Here is a 5,000-nt window from a genome sequence, read left to right as displayed (position 1 = left end):
GAAAGAGCTATCAATCTGTCAATCCTTCCGGTGTCCGGGCCTGGTGAGGTTTCCCGTGTTGAGTCAAATTAAGCCGCAGGCTCCACTCCTGGTGGTGCCCTTCCGTCAATTCCTTTAAGTTTCAGCTTTGCAACCATACTTCCCCCGGAACCCAAAAGCTTTGGTTTCCCGGAGGCTGCCCGCCGAGTCATCGGAGGAACTGCGGCGGATCGCTGGCTGGCATCGTTTATGGTTAGAACTAGGGCGGTATCTGATCGCCTTCGAACCTCTAACTTTCGTTCTTGATTAATGAAAACATACTTGGCAAATGCTTTCGCTTCTGTTCGTCTTGCGACGATCCAAGAATTTCACCTCTAACGTCGCAATACGAATGCCCCCGCCTGTCCCTATTAATCATTACCTCGGGTTCCGAAAACCAACAAAATAGAACCGAGGTCCTATTCCATTATTCCATGCACACAGTATTCAGGCGGGCTTGCCTGCTTTAAGCACTCTAATTTGTTCAAAGTAAACGTGCCGGCCCACCGAGACACTCACTCAAGAGCACCCTGGTAGGATTGCAACGGGGTCCGCCTCGGGACGCACGAGCACGCACGAGGCGCGTCGCACGCCTTCAGCTCGCCCCACCGGCAGGACGTCCCACGATACATGCCAGTTAAACACCGACGGGCGGTGAACCAACAGCGTGGGACACAAATCCAACTACGAGCTTTTTAACCGCAACAACTTTAATATACGCTATTGGAGCTGGAATTACCGCGGCTGCTGGCACCAGACTTGCCCTCCAATAGATACTCGTTAAAGGATTTAAAGTGTACTCATTCCGATTACGGGGCCTCGGATGAGTCCCGTATCGTTATTTTTCGTCACTACCTCCCCGTGCCGGGAGTGGGTAATTTGCGCGCCTGCTGCCTTCCTTGGATGTGGTAGCCGTTTCTCAGGCTCCCTCTCCGGAATCGAACCCTGATTCCCCGTTACCCGTTACAACCATGGTAGGCGCAGAACCTACCATCGACAGTTGATAAGGCAGACATTTGAAAGATGCGTCGCCGGTACGAGGACCGTGCGATCAGCCCAAAGTTATTCAGAGTCACCAAGGCAAACGGACCGGACGAGCCGACCGATTGGTTTTGATCTAATAAAAGCGTCCCTTCCATCTCTGGTCGGGACTCTGTTTGCATGTATTAGCTCTAGAATTACCACAGTTATCCAAGTAACGTGGGTACGATCTAAGGAACCATAACTGATTTAATGAGCCATTCGCGGTTTCACCTTAATGCGGCTTGTACTGAGACATGCATGGCTTAATCTTTGAGACAAGCATATGACTACTGGCAGGATTAACCAGGGAGCTGCGTCAACTAGAGCTGAGCAGCCGGCCGCCCGGGAGTGTGTCCCGGGGGCCCGCGCGAACACGCAAGCGTCCGCTCAATTATTCTGCAAACAGGAGGAGGCTGAGCTCCCCTGCACCATACACCTCGAAACCCTCTCAGGTCCCGGCGGCGCGCAGCGCCGTCCTAAGTACTTGGTCGGGTTCGAGAGAGGCGCAATCGCCCGGAGTTTGGCGAGTAGACGCTTTAGGTGCGACCACCCGTGCTCCCACCTGAGCTTGCCGCTGCCGACAGAGGCCCGGGAGCGTGCTGTCGTGGCATTGCCGGCGGGAGACAACACGCGCCACCTACGGTGACCGGCAGCTCCAACGCCAGCGCCACAGAAGGACAAAAGCCCCACTTGGGTGCCGAAGCGAACTCTCCCAGCACAGCGCACGCGCCAACACGTCCGCACAGCTGCGATACAAACCACCTGCGAGAACCGCAGAGGCGACCGAGCAGCAGACGGCGTCGCGGCGCCGAGCGCCGGGCGGCGGCGCATCCTCAGCGCACACAGTCCTCAATCGGACCAGCACACTGCAGATGTCCACCGCGCTTCGCACCGGGCCCGCGAGGACCTACTTTGGCCGCACGGCGCCGCGTGCAGGGTGCGCCGGCGCGCAGCTGCGCCGCCTGCCGCCTCCGTCGGCCGGCGCGCCTGCCACTGGCCGCCCCCACCAGCCGGCTGTAGCGCGTGCGCCCACGCACCGCGCGGCCAGCACGCCGGGAGGCCCCCCCTCACCGGCCGGGGACGGTCCCACCCAGCCACCGCCGCGTATCGCTTCACACCCAGATGCCATTCACGTTCGTGGGCATGGTGGGTATCGCTGGAACAACCGGTTGGTAGCTCAACCGATCGTCGCCATCACTGATTCACCTCTAGCGAGAACAACCGCACCACAACGGTTTACCAGTTGTTCATTTGCGTAACGTCACCAGCAAACGTAGGCGTCCATCGCCATTTGCAAATTCAACGATTGTTGCATGCCTGTGTCAGGTGTCACGACACACTATGTCTGCCCACATACACGCAACAACATGTGCACGCTTCGCGAACACGTGGAAGGTGGCCCCCGTACGTATGCGATGTCCATTGCGCGAACGACTGTCAACCGGCCTCTGTCGCATGTCGCAGATGTGGAACGCAGTGCACCATGCTATCACGGTGTGTGAGAAGAGACGACTACGTCTGACAACACGCGCCACTACATCAACAGACGGCTCATGCTGATCGCCATCCAGGGCATACCACACTGCAATCCAGCTCTTATAGGGAGACGACACGTAGCTGAGTGCACAACATTTGGACCGCATGGTTCGCCGTTGTTGGCGCAGTCGTTGTACGGTCACATGTACCACGATGTATCATTCAGTACATGAGGACCAATGTGCAGTACAGTGTGTGATTTGGACGTACAACATCAGCGGACAGTTGACACAGGCCGTACCACAGCGTAGGCTAAGTGCTTCGCCATGCAAATGCCAATGAACAACTGCAAATGCCAATGAACAACTGCAAAGGGCATTGAGCATGTACGTCCTGCTGCCATCCACATTACAGTGTATAGCTGCAAGGTGTTTAACATGAAGCGATACACTGGGGACCGGGCAGTGCGAGTAGCAAACTATATTGCGGGGGTTGCAGTTAGGCAACACTACACTAATTTAACGCGTCGTATGACAATTACAGAGCAGGTTAAGGCCCAACGTGTGTTGGGTTAAGGCCCAACGTGTGTTGGGTTAAGGCCCAACGTGTGTTGGGTTAAGGCCCAACGTGTGTTGGGTTAAGGCCCAACGTGTGTTGGGTTAAGGCCCAACGTGTGTTGGGTTAAGGCCCAACGTGTGTTGGGTTAAGGCCCAACGTGTGTTGGGTTACAGCACAATATCGGTTACGTTACGGCGCAATGTGGGTTACGTTAAGGGGCAATGTGGGTTACGTTACGGCGCAATGTGGGTTACGTTAAGGGGCAATGTGGGTTACGTTACGGCGCAATGTGGGTTAGGCTAAGGCGCAATATAGGTTTCATTAAGGCGCAATATAGGTTACATTAAGGCGCAATATAGGTTACGTTAAGGCGCAATATAGGTTACGTTAAGGCGCAATATAGGTTACGTTAAGGCGCAATATAGGTTACGTTAAGGCGCAATATAGGTTACGTTAAGGCGCAATATAGGTTACGTTAAGGCGCAATATAGGTTAGGTTAAGGCGCAATATAGGTTAGGTTAAGGCGCAATATAGGTTAGGTTAAGGCGCAATACAGGTTAGGTTAAGGCGCAATACAGGTTAGGTTAAGGCGCAATACAGGTTAGGTTAAGGCGCAATACAGGTTAGGTTAAGGCGCAATACAGGTTAGGTTAAGGCGCAATACAGGTTAGGTTAAGGCGCAATACAGGTTAGGTTAAGGCGCAATACAGGTTAGGTTAAGGCGCAATACAGGTTAGGTTAAGGCGCAATACAGGTTAGGTTAAGGTACGACATAGGTTAGGTTAAGGTACGACATAGGTTAGGTTAAGGTACGACATAGGTTAGGTTAAGGTACGACATAGGTTAGGTTAAGGTACGACATAGGTTAGGTTAAGGTACGACGTAGGTTAGGTTAAGGTACGACGTAGGTTAGGTTACGGTACGACGTAGGTTAGGTTACGGTACGACGTAGGTTAGGTTACGGTACGACGTAGGTTAGGTTACGGTACGATATAGGTTAGGTTACGGTACGATATAGGTTAGGTTACGGTACGATATAGGTTAGGTTACGGTACGATATAGGTTAGGTTACGGTACGATATAGGTTAGGTTACGGTACGATATAGGTTAGGTTACGGTACGATATAGGTTAGGTTACGGTACGATATAGGTTAGGTTACGGTACGATATAGGTTAGGTTACGGTACGATATAGGTTAGGTTACGGTACGATATAGGTTAGGTTACGGTACGATGTAGGTTAGGTTACGGTACGATGTAGGTTAGGTTACGGTACGATGTAGGTTAGGTTACGGTACGATATAGGTTAGGTTACGGTACGATATAGGTTAGGTTACGGTACGATATAGGTTAGGTTACGGTACGATATAGGTTAGGTTACGGTACGATATAGGTTAGGTTAAGGTACGATATAGGTTAGGTTAAGGTACGATATAGGTTAGGTTAAGGTACGATATAGGTTAGGTTAAGGTACGATATAGGTTAGGTTACAGTACACATTGTTGTAAGGAAAGGTTTAATGGGGGGCGGGGCGGCCGGTTTGTTGATTGTGATTATAGTAAGTGGATGCCTGCGGCATCATCTGATTTGCCACGTCAGGATGCACCTTTGGCTCATGACAGGCGGCGCTCTCATTCCATGCTTGTGGCAGACCTGTGTCTTTCATTCCTGCCATTGTTTGTGTGCTGTGAGAGGAGGCAGTATTGTGATGTTGGGTGCACCCCTGTGTAGGACATGTGTGGGTGTTGGTGGCTTGGCTGAGCAATGGTGGTTGTCGGGTGGGTGGGATATTCTGTTTTCTGAGTGGATCTCCCGGTCTGGTTATGACAGTGTGGATTGTCTAATGTGGCGGAGAGGATGCACTGGGTGTTGTTCCATGCTGGTGCTTACATATTGTCTGTGTGCGTGTTACAGGCAGAGAGTAG

The 5,000-nt window shown here is 52.4% G+C and overlaps 1 non-coding gene across 1 annotated transcript in view; it reads right to left on the bottom strand.

Moving 5' to 3' along the window:
• Nucleotides 1–1,351, bottom strand: part of LOC124573698 — a 1,910-nt gene extending 559 nt beyond the window's left edge. The window contains exon 1 of the ribosomal RNA XR_006972075.1: nt 1–1,351. This exon is cut by the window's left edge and continues 559 nt beyond it. This is a non-coding gene — a ribosomal RNA (small subunit ribosomal RNA).
• Between the last annotated feature and the right edge of the window lie 3,649 nt (nt 1,352–5,000).

Source organism: Schistocerca americana, unplaced genomic scaffold (assembly GCF_021461395.2).
Source record: "Schistocerca americana isolate TAMUIC-IGC-003095 unplaced genomic scaffold, iqSchAmer2.1 HiC_scaffold_184, whole genome shotgun sequence".
Taxonomy (NCBI): domain Eukaryota; kingdom Metazoa; phylum Arthropoda; class Insecta; order Orthoptera; family Acrididae; genus Schistocerca; species Schistocerca americana.
This window is presented reverse-complemented; position numbering and strand designations above follow the sequence as displayed.